The 17885-nt window shown below is 31.7% G+C and overlaps 1 protein-coding gene across 1 annotated transcript in view; it reads right to left on the reverse strand.

Moving 5' to 3' along the window:
- The window catches only part of LOC148283364 (uncharacterized), a 58385-nt gene extending 44972 nt beyond the window's left edge, over positions 1–13413 (reverse strand). The window contains exon 1 of the mRNA XM_088223631.1: positions 13245–13413. The gene's annotated coding sequence lies outside the window, so the exon portion shown is untranslated. The remainder of the gene's footprint in view (positions 1–13244) is intronic.
- Between the last annotated feature and the right edge of the window lie 4472 nt (positions 13414–17885).

The raw sequence follows: 17885 nt of genomic DNA on the forward strand, positions 1-17885 counted from the left end.
TGTAAACTTTTTGCATTTCGGTAGTTTTAAAACATGTTCAAATTTGTATTGTGATTAAGTTATATCTTTACTAACAAAAAATAATTATATCAATATAAATAATTAACAAAATGTTCAGACAGTGATAAACTTCAAACCTCGGTTGAGGACCAAAAGTAGCATTTAATATTTTTTAAAATAATTTTCAAGTTCAATGTGATCCAAAATGCAACTTTTTAGACCCTTTTAACTTTTTTTTTTTTTAATTATTGGGGATATCAACAGTAATACATGTAACAAAAATATAACAAATAGAATATACAGAAAAAAAAAACCAATGACAGATATCCACAGAAATACATTATATACTCGTACAATACATGCTAGTGTGTTTGTGTGAGTGTAAGTAAGTGAGAGGGTGGGTGAGTGGGTGTTATATTGGAATGAGGGTGGACATGTGTGTAAATATTATTGCACAAGTGTCGAAAATATAAATATATATAAAATATTAAGAATTAGAGATAAAATAAAATAAAATAAGTTAAAATAAGACTTTATTATAGAAACTAAGTATAAGACAAAAAAGAGTGTTTTAAAACGCGCATTTTAAATGTTATTTTTTTACAATCAAATGGATCAATAAAGAGAAAGTTCAAATAATATTCACGAGCAAAACGTACAAGTGGAGAGTTGTGGACATAGTTCGTACGAACTGCTGGCACATGAAATAGAGAACTCGACGTGTGACGGGTGGGGTAGCCGGAGACATTTAATGATAACTCCGACATAAGAGCCGGACTATCAAGGCGTCCACTAAGTATGTCATGAAGCACCCCCATGTCTAATAGTAGACGGCTATCTCCTAAAGTAAGCAAGTGGTGCTTTTTGCAGGAAGACATATAATTTAGATCGGTATTCCTGCATCTCCAGATAAGATGTCTAAGAAATGTCCATTGAATTTTCTAATGTCTAAAAAAATAAAAAACTTCATACATCATTGGCCCGCTCTAATGTACATCATCCACCCAAAATAATGAATAAAAACGAAAGCTTTAGCAGCAACATATATTCGTGCAAAGTATTTCAAAGCGGTGTAAAAATTTTCCCCATGAAATCAAATAGACTCCCAAACCACCGCTTCTTGTAAAAGCAGTTTTAGCACGTTCTGGGATATTCTAGAAGTTTAAAAATCTTCCCTCGCAACGTGACATTTCTAGACACTTTAATGGCTTCTGTATTATCTCTTCATAATGTGCGGTATGGGAGCTTCAACCGCGTTCTTTCGGTTTTTACTTTTGACAAAAATCGTTAAGAAAAACATACCGTGAATAAACATTTATTTCAATAGATTACAACAGAAAAATAACATTTAAACAAGGAAACATCGAAGTCTAGGCATTTACAGGTCTTATGACCATTGGCTGGTTTAATATAGTTGGAATATTTATAGAGCGCCATTTTTGTGAAAATCACCTCAAGGGCGCTGTACAATTAATAAATATCCCAGTATGTCTTGCAGCTACAGAGCGCATGGACGGTTGGGATTCTAGTTCCTCTTTTTCAATTAAGATCAATCAAAAATTATAACAGATAGGAGCTAGATTACAGGACGTCTTGCAGCTAAAAAGCGCAAAGACAGTGAGAAATTTAGCCCCCATTTACACATTTTAAAAATTGACAAATAAATTTAGTGTATTGATGATATTTAAAAAAAAAATATGAATAATAAAAAAGGAGTAAGATTACAACACGTCTTGCAGCTACTAAGCGCATAAACGATTGGAATTCTAGACCCTATTTACAAAATTTAGGTATTTTAAAGTTGATATATGAAAGCTAGATAACCAATCATCGTGCAGCTACAAAGCTCATAGACGAGTGGAATTCCAGCAAAGTTAAAATAATATCAATATATTTATAAAAAATAGAGCATTGTAAATTGGTCAAGTGTTCATACCAAGAAGTAAGCCATAAAAAACTAAATTAATCAAAAACTGTTTCAACTCATGATTAACAAAGGGAGATAGATGTCCGAAGAGAAGCTTTTGTAGACAGTAGGCTGTTTGCCCACTGGCTGTTTGATAATTTCTGGAAACGCACGTGTGTAGTTACTGGGGGATTGAATCGGGTTGTGGTCCCGTGGCTAGTGTCTTGGACTCACGGATCAAAGGCACGTGGTTCGAGTCCCACTCTACCCCAACTGGATTCCCATTTTTTAATAGTGAGTTATTTACAACTCGTCAAAAATGGCTATTAAAAATGAAATATTTAGGTAAATCAGAAGAAAGCAAATATATATATTTTTTTTAATAAAAAAAAGTAGCCACTTTACACACTGTTTAACATTCACCATTCTGCATTCTGCCTATGTTTGAACATATATATTCCTTTAATTTTTCCATCTGTCGGTCTTTGTGAAGCTAAAGAGCTGAAACCTTTATTGTAGCGTGTGACATTCTGAGCGAATTATTTCACATACTTTCTAATAACTCCCAAGTGGGTTGAACCTAGTTCTTGCCGACAAGAATTTGTTGAAGAGGTGGTCATTTACGGTGCTTTGACCGTATATGTATTAGAGAAGAAAGAGGGATTGCGGATGGGAATTAAAAGGGTGATCTGAGAATTAGAACGAAGAAGTAAACCATGAATTGACAAACGTTGAAATTGTCTTCCCACTATATCCAGGCATAACTTAGTTTTTTTATTATGTAAATAGCGACGCGTGTAATTATAAGTTAGTTAAATTCTTGACGATGAGGTAGTAACCTCGAAACCGGTCGAAGTGTAATTAAAAAAATTAAGTGGTTTATACAAATTTATAATCAAATAAGTGTAAAATGTCATACCACAAAGTGAAAAATGTTTTTGATAACAATAAATGAAGTTTAAACTAAATACTTTAGGATTCTGACGGCTGATCAGGTATTTAGGTTAATTTAATTTAATTTAATTTAATTTTTTCAAGAATTAACGGTACAAGTACCTTTAACATTACATACATACATAAGTATTTACAGTGGAGTATATACAGTAACAACTTTTTCAATGTTTACTTAGAAATAACATAATTAAAATATTTATTCCACACTAAAATGCTTTACAAGTAATTATTTATAAGCTGGAAATTTCAATAAAAATATGTCACCTAAATCCGAATGTTTATTACCGAGCGCATGTAGACAATTCAGTACTGAATTGCTAGAATATATTGAGATATGATTGTTGCAGTGATAAAGTTGAACTAGCCTAGTCACTCTAACTGGTACTTTAAAACCAATGAGGGCCAAAATTTCAGGGCTGTCCAATACTGAATTAACGATTTGAAATAGAACTAATAAATCATTAATAGTTCTCCTGTCCTTTAATTTAATCAAATTTAATATATTAATTAAATAATAATAATTTGAAAAAAAAAAGAAAAAAAATGTTTAAATTAATATAGGTCAAATATATATAAATAAAAGTAAGACCAGATATTTGTTTTTTATAGTTTTTCTTTTTTTTTTTCTTAATTTTTAATATTTAATTTTTTGAAAGGTTTATTATTTTATTTTTAAAGCGGTTGAAAACCTTGAGCAGGAGACAATTAGTATTGTACCTAGGGCATCTTTATATATATATATAAATATAATGTCTCGGTACGTGTGATGTCACCAAACTCCTCCTAAACGGCTTAACCGATTTACATGCGGTTTTCAGAAATATATAGATCTTTGCGCTGTGCGTGTTCGTAGATTGTTTTTGTTGTTAAAACCTTCAATCTAATTTGTAAAAAAGATGTTAGGAGAATAAATGTTTTATTTATCGATCTACCAGGGAGGAGAATGCATTTACAAAAAAATAGAAAGATGTTGTTTTTTGTGTATTAAAAAAGATTGTTTTTGAATGTTTACAAATAGCATTTGTTTTTTTTTTAAATTACTTATAATTTCTACCCATTTATTTATTTTTACTGGATTTTTGGTAATATTTAAATAATATTAAATTCAATACATTATTAATAATCGTATTCGTACACCCCTCTGTTGGTGAGCCGGAGTTTGACGTTTGCAAAAAGAATGTTATATTTGAAAAAATATTTATTTTATGTTTTAGAATTCAACCATAAACAAGTTCCTAGGTACTTACTTATCGATGAAAAGGTTTTTTTTAAGGTAATAAATAGCAGGCAAGCCAACGTTTGGGCAGGACAACGTCTGTCGGGTCCGCTAGTTCAATATATATTGCAACAATACCAACAAATCAATAATTTATGATTTTTGCTATTTCAAATATACCGCGTTATCTTTTTTTAAAATTATTATTATTTATTTTTTTACCTTAGTATGTTTAGTATAAAGTTATTATATGGTAGTATGTATAAAACAACTGTGTAATATGTATGGAAATATTGTTATATTATTTCATAATTTTAAAAGTGAATACTGTTGTGTTAAATGCATTTATGTTTATGTTTATAAAAGGCATTTGTGCCGTTTACACAAATGAAGTAAATTAAAAATATATTACATGAATTTCATCGGTGGATTATCAGTTTGAGAACCACCGTTTACAAAAAATAAACTTGAAATAAGTTCTTAAGTATAAGATTAAAAAAAAAACATTAGGAATATTTAAAAAAAGCAAATATTTCCTTTTTACAAATGTCATGAAAAACTGTTTTTTTTTATTCCCAGGAATTAAAAGAGGTATGGTATGGTTATCGCAAACAAAAATAATTATACATAAATAATTGTTTCTAAATGAGTATTGTTGCAAATATCAATTCTATTGTTTGAATATTCCATATCGAATTGATTATAAATTGAGCCAAATTTATTTCGTCACATATTTATATCATTGATAAATGCGTGAATTTGCGGTAAAACAATATTATCAGAAATTTCCAATTCAATTTCATTTTACCTAAACCAGGCAGCTGAATACCATCATTACGTGTCTATGAATCCTTTAAAATGAATTTTCCATTTCGATCCCGATAAATCTTGCAAATTTTACCCCAATTTGCATATTTTGCGGCTGCATATTCACGTTATCACGTGCATATTATCAACGTCAATGCTCCGTTCTCTGCATATTATACCCAACCGCATAATATTCCAACAGCCAAATATTTTTGTGCCTAAATCTATTGATTTGCGCTCCATCAAGCCCGGCATAAATGGAATCTTAATTTGATCACAAGACGATCGTTATCTTTTGACGAATTGCAGATTTTAAATTTGATAATGTATCCAAAATAAAATATGTTTATTGGATTTTAATTGTACTTTGTTTCTTTTAATGTACAAGAACGTATATTGTGATGTGATATGAAAATGTTTTAACAAGACGAAACGCGTAAAAAATTGAGTTGAAACGAATTTCAAGATTTTTTTACTCTCGTACCTACCGAAATTCAAAAGCAGCGAGTTTATTTTCTAATTACTGAAACCTCTTTTTTGTACACGTCCGTAATCAGCATTACCCAGAAAAGTTTGATTTTAACTTTGACAGCTGGCTATAGCTAAATTCTGCCAATTGCCTGCATACACAATAAATGAAGAGCAGGTTATTTTATGTACAAATTACACCTCCAGAAATAGATACACTGCCACGTCGTATGTTTATATTTGTTAGTTTTGAGTTACGAATGCAGTTCAGTCACATTTTTGTTATCTTTGTTAGAAAAATACTGTATTTTTATGATTTATTTAACGAGATATACCAAAAACTTCAGTATTTATTGAAATCAATTGAATAAAATATTTTTAAAAAAACACTGCTGAAATTATGATGCTAAGGTATTTTTGTAATATTTTAATAATCAAATAAGCAAATACTGGGCATTATAATATCAGTATTAATTCTTTTTTTTTTGGAGTAATTTTTGCCTTGCTTATTATGCACAAGGCAAATATTGACTGCAATTTGTTCAGTATGATTCAACCCCCTAAGGAATTTTTATTATTATATGTTAATCAATCAGAGATGTAGAAGATATGGAATTGGGTCTTTGTCTATAAAAAATTGGAAAAACTCTATATTCTAAACTTTTCCATCAGTGGACTTTTGTGAAGTCAAAAGGCCGAATGTTACACAGTCAGTAAAGTGGCCACTTAAACCAGCCAACCACAAGTGAGAAGCCCTGTAAATGCCTAAACTGCAATATTCCCTCATCTAAGGTGTCCTCCATCTATCTTGTAACATATTAATAAAAATGGTGAACACAGCGTGTAAGTGGTCACTTAAACCAGCCAATGATAGGTCATTAGCCACGTTAATGCCTTGACTTCCATATTTATTTATTTTACACTTTATATACATATAAGGGCGGGCACATTGCCTTAAGGCGATTTCTTCCTACCTACCCAAACCATTCAGTTTGAGAAAATTACAAGTACAAGATAAAAAGATGGGTAATAGTAAAAACTATCCATCGTTATCTGCTGCTTTCTTGCTCTCATTTAATAAATTTAATTTTAATTCACAGTACTCTCAATTCATAGTGCTTTTATGTGTAAAAACTTCGTTCGAAATCGTCAAGTGTATGTATTTAATGTATTTTTAAATCCAATAAATAGCAATACGCACCGTTCGCGTCTGATAGAAAGACGCGGAAAAATATAGAAGGTGGGACTAAAATTTGAATTTCAATGAAAATTCTTACCGGATACCGTCCAATAAAAATGGTTTATGAAACACAAAACCGTCGGTTATCGTAACGAGCGGTCAACGGTTCGTTAAATTTACGGAAGTTTGATAGATGCTTATAAAATCGGCCCTTAAACATTTGGACATGCTCAAAACACTGTTTGGTCTTTGGTTTTTAAGAGAGCGTTCGCAAAATGATTACGAATCGATAGTTGATCGAGTAGTGGGAGACTTAATGCTAAGCCCCTTGGTTCTAACAAATTTGATGTGTAGCTTCAATTAATGCTTTCAATGGCCACTTCGATCGCCCTGTTTCCATTAAATGGGCTATCAATAAAGCCTAGAATTATGGCCTCCATAAGCCACCCTTATTGGTACAAGTATCGCTAACGTGAGCCATACGGCGAGCTTATATAATGTACAGGGGTGTGTATTACACCCCCAGCTAATTGACGGGAAGTCTATGTACACAGTCGTTGCCTCTGTGTGGACTGTGTTCAGAAAAATCCTTCAAACTATTGGGCGTTAACACTTAAAAGACTGTGCTAAAAAAATATTTTTTAGCGCAGTACTACAACGCCGTGTTACATAACCCGAATGACACGATATTCCGAAGTACAGATATTTGGAAAAAAAAACATACATACATACTGTTTAATAATTAGTTTTCCACAATTTATAAAAATAAACATTTTGTTTTTGCGTGTAATAGCAAAATAAATTAAACCAACAAGTTTTGAGTTTGCCCAAATTTTTGTAGACATGGACTGGATTCAACTCTCTAAGGAGCTGTAAATATTAACATATTACCACAGAGATAAAGGGCATTTTAAAGAAGGGGATATAGAAGTCCAGGCATGTACAGAGCTTATTGTGAATTTTACACAGTGTATAAAGTGGCCACTTAAACTAGCCAATGACAGGTCTTAAGCCCTGTAGATCTTAGACTTCTATATTACTTTCTCTTAATTGTTCCTCTTCTCCGTTGCAATAATTTGAATAAATTAAAAATCATAAATACACCGCTCATATTACGCGCGTGCGTCCCCCATCACTGTCATCAACCGACTGAATCTATTTTACACAACATTTAACACAGAACAGCGTCTCTGTCTTCCTTGTTATGAGTTCTATCTTCGTGCTCTTTCTTAAAGAGATGTGTTGCTAAATTAGTCGGCATTCATTATCCAGCATAAATTTTACTTTCCAAATCCGGTGTGAAAATGTCCATTTGAAAATTGCAAAAATACGAGTTCATAATTTTAAAAAATAACAAAGATATATCGAGTCTGGTATCCTATGTCGACACATCACAGCCACACAAGAGTTAAATAAATAAAATTCCTTAGCATATACATATAACTATTTTTTGACATGTAATAAGCCCTGTAAATGCCAAGACTTCCATATTCCTTCTTTAAAATGTTCTCCGTCACTGTAATAAATTGTTTTACAGATTCAGAATTCAGATTTTCAGAAAATTACGGGTATCCTGTCAATTCTTCTACACTTCACACTGTTTTCGGGATTTCAATGTAGTGTTAGGGAATTCACAGTAAATTATTTGCCTCTTAAATCTTGTATCTAATTGCCTTGGTACATTAATTTGTTCAAAGGTAATTAATCGGTTGATTTTAAATGGATCCTCCGTACAGTTCGTTAGCAATACGCGCCTCGCGAGTGTAGAGAAATAAATCCCAAAATCGCGCGTTTCACTTGATTAATTGAACACGGTGATTAATAATTATATATTACAATTAAATAAAACATTTTGGTTAGCAGGTTTTGGGCCTAAATTATGATTATTATTGATTGAATCGGCATTTACTTTGTGGAATAACATGATTACAATAGAATCTGTTCAAAAAAAGTTCTTAAAGTACCTTTTGTATAAATTCCAAATTTCTAACCCACGTTCAAATTCAAATTACGAGCAACTTCCAACTCTTTTTCATTTTAATTCTCTGATAAAACGCCGCGTTGTTTTCGATATAAAATTTCTGTATAAAATATTAAACTACAAAGTAGATACTAACCTCCTAAATAAAATACAAATAAATGTGGGATTGAGAACACTCAGACATCGGGAAATATTTAAACTGCCTTTGTTTTCAAATAATGCTACATACCACACACCTATGGCCCGCATGTGTCGGGAATATAATATATACTGCCGAAACAATAAAATTGTCATTTTTCATGAGACTCTCTCAGCTTTTGCGAATAACCTCTTAGGAATAAATCTTATTCAATAAGTACACACGTACAACTTATTTTTTATTGCATTGTATCCCGTATAAACAAAAATATTAAAAAATATGTATTACAATTTAACGTATAAATCTATTTTGTGTAATTCTATAATTGAAGATATATATGCATGTTAAATTATTTCGACGAATGCTTTTAAATTGTATGTTTTCTAGTATGTATCTTTGTTGAATTACCTAATAAAATAAAATAAAATAATTAATTTTTAAAAATAGCACAGATCTTTTCGCGAAAGCACAGATTCAAAGATGAATCAAAGATCCAAAAAAAATCAGGGCTTCAAATTTGTTAAAGCCTGTAAAAACATGTTTTCGTTTTCTATCTGCTATGTGTGTCTCCTAGGGTGGGTAACATAAATACATATATTCCTGTAAAGGTTTAAGACCAAGCTTAACTTCTGAGAGAGGAACATTCTCTGTTTGTATAGGATCGTCCGTGGGTATTTTTCGAGGCCTAACTTAAAAAAAAACAGGAAGATAGAACAATAATTATTCTTTTTTCTTCGACAGCTTCCTAAAGACAATGTGAGATGGACGGATTGAGAACTTTGGCAGGTGTAATTGGAAAAAAAACCTTGACTAACTATTTTTATACTCTTGCTTGGAAGCTTGCTGGGATCCGGATTTCAAAATGCCGCGATCGTGAAATAAAAACTAAAATTAACAGATTGTTCAATAGAAACGGAGAACCTGTTTGAATAACTAACTGAAGTCACTGAAATTAAATATTTAGGTGTAATGTTGGATTCAAAACTTACATTTCACCAAAACGCTAAGATGGTAATAAATAAGATTGCAAAAAAATTATCAATTTTGGGAAGGATCAGAAGATTTATTGATGAGGACTCTTGCAAAACTATTTACAAAGCAATTATTGAACTACACGTTAACTACTGAAGTAGCATTTTATTTTTATCAAACAAAGAAAACATAGATAAACTAACTGTTTTACAAAATAAAGCCATTAGAATCATTTTGAAAAAAAAACAGATACACGAAGGTAAAGTCGATGGTAAATGAAATGAAATTATTAACATATAAACAAAGAATATTTTACAATACAATGATATTTGTTCATAAAATTATAAACTCTAATAAAAAAACAGAATTTTGGAAAAAAATTGATCGGAACTAGCATGAACACGATCACAATACTAGAGAAAAGAACAAAATTAGACTTCCATTTAGGAAAAAGACTAAGTCACAAAATTCAATTTTTTTTAAAGCAATTAAAAAGTATTACGAAATGGAAAAAAATATTTATGAAGAAAAAAACATATCAAAATTTAAAGTAATGGTCAAGACATATGTGATAAACAATTTATAAATTAAATATATTTTCAATGTTTTATTAGAACACACATAACAATATGTATGATATGTGTGCCCTACTTTAAGATTTAAATAAATAAATAAATAATATTATGAGAGAATACGGAAGTCGTCTACTATCTCTTCGTTCTAGTAACTAGAGAAACCTTTTAATACCCTTTCATCACTCTAATTTTCTTGCCTCCTCTTTCACTGTAGTAGCTGTTCGATTGTAGAATAATCTACCTACTAATGTTAAAGACGCCCCTTCTTTATTTACATTTAAGTCAAGATTGAAATGTTACTATCTAAATATTTAAATTGTTCCTTTATCCTTCTTCTTTCCTTCCCATCCCCTCTCCTCTCTTAATAGTATAGTGTTATTTTTTTATATTTGAATTTATTAATTATTAAGATTCACTATGTCCATGTACTAGTAATTTTCTCAAACTGAACGGTTTGGGTAGGTAGGAAGAAATTACCTTAAGGCAATATGCCCGCCCTAATATGTATATAAATTGTATATGTCAGGGGCGAATCGTCAAAGTAAGCGATTATGCACAGCTTACCATTATATTTGACTTTAAATAATAATAAATTATAGTAACCACGTTTATGGGGAAAAAAATAAAGTAATTGTCATTTATTATAAATCACCGTTCATATCTTTCTACAAAAAATATCTATGAAGCGCGCCCAGCGCCAGCGCCCAGCCCATTCTTACTGAACGATGAAACTAGCCGATTACCTCAGCTTATTCATCCATACAAAAAAGTACACTGTATTTTTCGTCTTTAACCCAAGTCGGCTTTTTTAGTACTAAAACAAACTTGCAGATTACAAATATTTTTAGAAGATTCTCTATTTGGAAACTAGTATTTCGAACATTATTTCCGAAGGACTATTTTTCTTTGATGGGATACCGTTGACATATTATGTATCGCAAAGGACAGGTGGCGTTCGCAGTGGCCGTTTTAGGCATTATTAATTCTAAAAGAAATCGGCCAGTGCTCGAGTCTTGACAGTACTGTCAATGACAGATCATAATGGAAATATCTGCGGAATGTCATTGTGGTATTTGTTAATAAACTTTTGTGCAAGTATTGTATTAAAATAGTTTACGTTTATCGCGTGGTTAATAATAATTGTTGTTTGAGTTGATTTTCACAGAATAACAAAAAAATTAGTCATTTATAATTATATTACTTACATGTTATGTAAGTACTTATATGTAGTGCAAATTAATGAACATTTTCAATAAATTACATATGAAATAAATCACGGCTCGCCACTGGTATATGTATATTAAGTGTTAAATAAATAAATAAGTCGAGGCTTTTACAGGGCGCAAGCATTTAGATTCTTAAAATCTCCGGTCTATTTTTTACTTGTGACGTCACGTTTTCTTCATATTTACGAAATCATTTAATCTTCGTCTTCTTATACGCATCTAGTGGTGCATATGGCACTGCATTAGCACTTCAATTACTGTGTATCTAGATCATTTTTGTTATATGGAAGCTAAAATGACCAGTCTTACGCTAGATCTCCAGGAATATTGAAATATTTACAACCAATGTTTTAATCTCAATCTGCCAGAAGTCGAACCCAGGAGCTAAAAATTGTAGCCAACCATTACCAGTTGGACTTATTTGTACTCGACTATTTTCCTTCAGGATTTTTACCTGAGGGTAGCCATATCCAAAACGCTTAAATAGTGGGATTTGCACGTTAGTGTTGTCAGTGTCCTGACGAAGAGACGGCAATTGGATCGAAAACAACTTTGTCTCCGAAAATGATCAAGTTGTGGTAGAGCTGGATTCGAACCTCGGTCATATGATCCGTGAGTCTATGACACAACTAGTAGCTCAATCACAAATAACTACTGACGTGCTTAAAAACATGCTAAGCGTTTGAGCGATCACAATGAACAATAATGAACATGCTTAGTCATAGGTCAACGTGTGTGTAATCTCTAAGTCAACGCTCGTGTCGATTTGTTTTTTGTTTTCCTCGTAAAGAAATATTTTTTCAATCCTAGACTGGAGCCTGAAGCGTAGGACTGATCAATTTACCTTCATGTAACAGATGATCGAACAATGTTGAATTTGGTTTATCAAAGCAGTACACTATGCAGTGTTGGATGCGGAAAGAGGGGTGATGAGTTTTAAAGTAAATTTATATACATATATATATATATATATATATATATATATATATATATATATATATATATATATATATATATATATATATATATATATATATATATATATATATATGTATATATTTATATATATATATATTTATCTATCGAGCTGTGGGACGTGGTTGAGAATCCTAGTTTAAGAACGGCCAACCGAAGGTTTAAGGTTTCATTAATTCTCTAAGGTATTTATTAAATAGCGCCTTCCACCGACTAGGAAATGGGTTCCCAACAGATTTTGCCAATTTTCTTTTCGCTTCATGAATATTAATTCACCCTTTTCCCTTCCTTTCGATTAAAGCACTTTTGAAACGAACATTTATATTTTTATGGTTATTGAAAAAGTTAAATTTGCCCACTGAATTGCGAGGCCATCTTGAATTTATTCGTTTTTAAAGTTTACTTTCATTCATGTAAATGCATTAATTTATTTAATCGGCATTCTCTTAGATATTTTGAGTGTGTCAAAATGTTTTTAGACAAGGACTGGATTCAACCCGAGGGAGTTATTTAGCATTTTTTTGCACAGAAACAGGACCAATTACAGCCCTTCAGACTAGAAAAAAAAATCGAAATATAAAAGTAAATAGTTTTCGGGTTTCAAACATAGATGGCACTAGCGGCACGTGTAGTGAACATACATTTCAAAAGTTGTGTTTGTTTTATAGGTTAAACAGCTGTCAACAATGATCAGTCATAATACCAACACTAATTTATTTAAACATGGAAGATTTCGAACTTTTTGCCAAATGAACACCATCTTTTCTGCTTTAACATGAAAAAAATGCAGCTGAAGCACGTCGTTTGCTTGAGGAGGCTAACGGTGAATATACATCAAAATTAACCTGTGAATATTAGTTTAAGCGCTTCAGATGTGGCTATTTCGACACTGAGGACAAGGTGCGCTCCGCAAGACCGAAAATAATAAAGACGCTGATCCGCAGGTGTTATTAGATGAAGATGAAACGCAAAAACAAGATCAACTTTCAGAAGCACTAAACATGACTCAACAAGGTATTTCCAAATGGTTGCATTCCATAGAAAAAGTTTGAAAAGAATGAAAACGGGTGTCGCATGAGTTGACTGAGAGAAACATTGAAAATTAAAGAGCCACCTCTAAAATTTTCCTTTTGTCGCATGAAATAAAGAGTTTTTTTTTAAATTTTAAAATTTTTTATTAATAAATTTCATAAATGGTACATGTTTTTTTTTTATAAAATACAAATCTTTTTTTGTACATCTAGTATTTTGAGTCACTTATTCATGGCTAATTCTTTTATTTTTTCTTCTTTATAAATTTGTACGACGGAATTTACTTTATAAATAGTGTTTACTGTATGCACTTTAAATAGTTTAGTTGGAACTTCCTTATTCAATGTTGAGGGTTTCATTTTATAATCAGATTCCGCGCAAAAACTGTATTTACTTGCATCACAATAGCCTATGTTCATTATAGTAATTCCATCACCTTAAATTACATTATAATTACCGTTATTTTAAAAATTCCCATCTCCGATGCCATTCATAAAAGTCACTAAAAAATAAATCATGAATGTAGCACCTTTTTTGTGGTGTATTTACTATGTGGTTTCCTTTGATCTGAATAGAAAATTCCAATACCGTGCCGTCCCAAACTGCAGCAAGCGCTGACAAGCGTCCTCAAGCAAGCAACACGCCGGATGCCAAGCGTCGAGAAGCGCAAGCGTGTGGAGCAGCTCGCTCGAACTCGTTAACAGGTTAATAAATATGGTAAAATTATTTCGTTTAGGTCAGAAGAGAGCTTACAAACAATATTTTAGAATCTTTATGGTTTCAATCTTTATATCGTTCGCATATTCCTAGGATTTAACATCCTTGTACGTATTTAGACCCTTTGCTTGCTACTTTTCCCTAATGATAAAATTTATGCGTGTCGTTTTGATCGTAACAACTGTCACCGTGATTAAAATCGCCGGTTTAATTATAAATTGTGCTTGAATTACTTTATTAATTGCTAACAACAGCCTGCCCATTTCTGCTTGACACGAAATAAAGTAATAGTAGCAAATAAAGTTCACGATATTCTGTCAGTTTACAAAAGGTTCGGAGAAGTTTTGGGACGTTCTGGAAGACTCACGAGAATTTGACTGAACGGATTCGTTTCCGATCGTTTGTACGAATGTTCGTATTTGGTGGTAACGTAAATAAATATGAGTTTCATTTTCCATAGCTGAACATTTTCTTTATGATTTTTTAACATGTATATTTTTATATTATGTATTTTTTTAAAAATCCGTTAGGGTTATACAATAAATATTATAAGGTCGAGTCATGTTATGTCTTGTCTGGTTAGTATAGTCATCTCATCTAACCAGATTGATTTGAAATTTGTATCCAGTTAAATTTTTCAAGTGGTAAGGTAATTCATTGTTGTGTTTAAGTACGTTGAATATTATTTATGACTGTCTTACGTCTGTTTTAGCTTTTTTAACGCGATAGTGTTGTTGCTCTCTGATATTATATTTATGTTTATCAGCATTTTTGGTTAATGTTGTGTTTAAGTCCGTTGAATATTACTTATGACTGTCCTACGTTTGTTTTGGCTTTTTTTAACGTGATAGTGTTATTGCTGTTTGATATTAAATTTGGGTATATCAGCATTTTTGGTTAATGTCATGTCATCCATCATCTTTCATGTTTCCAATTGCAATTTTGTGTATAACATTTATCGTCTCGATTTTCATTAAGTATTTTATGTCAAACTGGTGTATTTTTGCATACAGTTTGGTTGTAGGGGTCAGGTAGGGCTAGTTGTACGTGAATTTAATTATTTTATTTTGTTGTCTTTGCATCCTTGTTATGTTTTTATTTTCGTTTAATTTACTTTTAACATAAGCTGTGTATATAACGTTTTTTTCCTTTTTTGGTATGTGGTCTTTAATTTTTTAGAAGAGGCTATGTAATGATCTGTTCGTCTATGCTTTTCGTTCATTTTTATTGTCTTTCCATGATGTGTCCTATATCGTTGAATGTCGTTGTTTATTTTTATGTTCACGTTAGGGTTCTTTTTTTGTGTTTCGAAGTGTATTCTATTGCATTTTTTGACATTTAGTGTAGATAGTTGTTATTTGTTCATTTTAATAGTTTTTGAACGTCTTTATTGTTTTTTTTGGTTATTTTAGTGTCGTTTTTGTTTTCGTGTTAGAGTCCTAAGTCGTCCGCATAAATTGTCGATTTTCACGTTTTCTCTTTCTTTTAAATCGCAAAATCCACTTTTTAAACATGGAAGTTCACTTTTTACCATTTCAAAGTTATCGCAATAAGTTATTTTGTACCTGAACAAAACACCGAAGTCCACTTTCGTCATAAAAATGCTTATTTAAGTTAATACAAAGTTGAAGTCCACTTTGTCCCAGATACGCTTTTTTAATATGTATTTTACTATCAAAATATAATTATTTTACATCGCAAGTTCTTTATGTATTATAATATCTTATTTGGTAAAAATAAAACATGTATTGGAAATCGCAATCAGAAAATCTTGTTTCCTGAATATTTCGTTCAATGTGACTCCGGTGGTTTATCCTCTAAGGTACGAATTTATTTTTTAATGTTGACAATACAATAATTTCTTTAAAACATGTCTAGAATTTCACTAAAATGCCCAAAATGTCAACAGTTTATTTCAACTGAAGCGACGAACACTTGAAAATTTTTGTTAAAGCGACGTTAGTATAATTTTTCGAATTATCAGGCCTATTTCTAAATAATTGCAAGAACATTTTGAACGTCATAACATGTTATTTAATTGACATTTGTATTCGTGTTCTTTTAAGTTTTATTTGAATTATTTACGAAAGAAAGCTCTATTTGAATTTTGTGCTAAGCCAGCTGGAAGGCTAAAGTACTCGTAGGTTCGGGGAATTTCTGGCAAAATTGTTTTAATCACTTGTCTTTGAACAAATGAATGTAGACATTATCCGAATTATCCAGTAACTCGGTTTGATATTTACAGCAAATTGAAATATCCTTCTTTCAACATTTGAATTTCTTTTCTTTAATCACCCAACTTCTTAGAAAGATATCACAAACTTTATCCCGAACTGTTGGGAAGTTTTGAAAAGGTTTAATAAAATCGATTTAATATTCTAAAGTGGGTACTTAAAATATATCTCTTACGGGGTGGGAGTTATTTGTTAGGATAAAAAATTACACTTTTAAGTCATGCGGTTTTCTTTGAATATTTTAACCTTTCTTAAGAGATTTTTCGGCCAATCTGACTAAAAAAACAATGATTTGACTTTTATGAATTTGAATAATTTATTTATGATATGTATATTACTTTTTTATTAATTTCATTTCAAGCGAGCAGCTTAAAGCTGATCTTTAAAAAGGCTTAATTATTTTAAGGAAAGTTAGTTATTGGGACACTTTAACACTTTGAAAACAAATCATGTCCATTTTTTAACTTATTGAGACTACACGTTGAGACCAGTTTTTGTGGCAGCTTATTCCAACCACTAACAACCATACAGCTCAGGAACTATTTCCATGGATTTAGATTGAATCTAGTTTTCTCCAGCCTGAGAAAAAGAAAGAGCCTAAGACTGGATCATCTTACCTTCATGTAACAGAAATGATCAAGATGCGCTGCGATCGGTGTACCAGTGAAGTACCCTATGCACCATTAGGTGCGAAAAGGGAATGTTGATGATTATAAAAATTTAATAAATAGTAGGGTCCTCAAATTATATGCATTCACTTAGTTTCACATTAACAATATATTTACTTGTAGTATTACGTCACTTCTTTTTCTTCTTATTGTTCCTCTCTGCAATGGAGGTTGGATATCATCCAAGCAATTCTTACTTTGTTGGCAGCTGCCCTGAACAAGGACTGAGTACTGCAATGGAACCAGTCACGCAAGTTCTTTAGCCAAGAGATGCGCCTTCTACCTGCACTGCGTCTTCCTTCAACCCTTCCCTGTAGAATGACTTGTAAAATGTTATATTTTTCGCCTCTCATCACATGCCCCAAGTACTCGAGTTTTGTTTCCTCATCGTCTTCAGTGCCTCTTTATTTTTTCCATCCGTCGAAGAACGTTATTGTTTCGGACTCTGTCCACCTAGGAGATTTTAAATATCCTCCTGTGGCACCACATTTCAAAAGCTTCGATCTTTTTTGAAGTGCTTTAGGCGAGTGTCTAACCGTAAAAAAGCACTGAGAAAACGTAACATCGTACAATGCACATTCGGAGGTCTAAATTAAAGTCTCTACTGCAATGAAGGTTACTCATCCTGAAGAAGCAGTCTCGCGCCATCTCTATTCTGACTTTGATCCCTCGCGAGTGATATGATTTATCATTCAGCCAGCATCCTAAATATTTATATTGATTGAGTTGCTCAATAACCTGCGCTCCAAGTTTTAAAGTCATTGGAAAAGTTTGTGGCTTTTTTCGAATAATCATACATTTATTCTGGGAATATTCAGTTCTATCCCTTTATTCA

Source organism: Micrasema longulum, unplaced genomic scaffold (genome assembly GCF_059751315.1).
Source record: "Micrasema longulum isolate JH-2025_06_02 unplaced genomic scaffold, ASM5975131v1 h1tg000244l, whole genome shotgun sequence".
Lineage (NCBI taxonomy): Eukaryota > Metazoa > Arthropoda > Insecta > Trichoptera > Brachycentridae > Micrasema > Micrasema longulum.